Here is a 1,023-nt window from a genome sequence, read left to right as displayed (position 1 = left end):
ATTCTGATGAATGTGCTCTGATATGTGTATTAACTTCCTCCAGCTCAAAGTGCTATCTACAATTTAACTACACTTTATGCAGACCCATTAGGCTCAAAATGTCAACAATATGCACAGATATTTTCAATCATAGCATATCAAAACAAATAAAGAGTTTCTTTAAAATTAAAATGATTTTCAGTTTCAGTGTGCACATTGTTTGGCTTTCAAGGTACAAAACATTTGTATAACTTGGGAGTTTTCCTGGATTCAGGCTAACAAGCTAACTCTGCAGATGTTGGACTATTGTTTGTTACTGAGGGTGAATGATAGAAACACTGAGAGGAACATGGGAATGCAGCTTGTTTTGGGGATTTTGGAAGACACTTGTGGAAAATAACAGAATGAATGAACAAAATAACCGTGTGTGTGTGTGTGTGTGTGTGTGTGTATGTGTGTGTGTGAGAGCCTAAACTAAACTACAAAAATCTGCTTCACATCTAAGATTTCTCTGAAAGAGGGAGGTTGTTTGAAGACAGGATCAAATGATTTACCTATTCAGTATTTAATTGACTCTTGGCCAAGCCCCACCCCCAAATGCAAATAAACCAATAGCATTCAACCAACCGCCCAGATTCAGACAGGGTTTATGAAAGGCATGATGGGAATCCATGTCCACACAAAAGTATCCATAGAGACATGTTTGTGTGTGTGTATGTTGTGGGAATGCGAGTTTCCCCAGTAGCAGGATGTCAGCTTCCAGCCGTACATAGAGCCATACACTTCCAGTAATCTATGTGAAGAGTTGGCAGCAGCACGTTTCCTTTTTCCTTCTTCTTCCTCGTCTTCAACCATCATTATCCAAAAAGTTCCACTATGGAAACTCAGCGGACTCACTGAAGGTTAGAAAAGGAAAGTCAGACTCACGCACAGGCTCTTTCTGAGAATAAAACAGGGTCTTTTATGTCACAAATAGTGGAGTTAATGGCAACCGTCCTCTTGAGAGTACAATGACAAACGTTTTACCCTGAAAGTACAGTGGGC

This window comes from Blennius ocellaris, assembly GCF_963422515.1.
Source record: "Blennius ocellaris genome assembly, chromosome: 18".
NCBI classification, from domain to species: Eukaryota; Metazoa; Chordata; class Actinopteri; order Blenniiformes; family Blenniidae; genus Blennius; species Blennius ocellaris.
Note: the sequence above shows the minus strand (reverse complement) of the source record.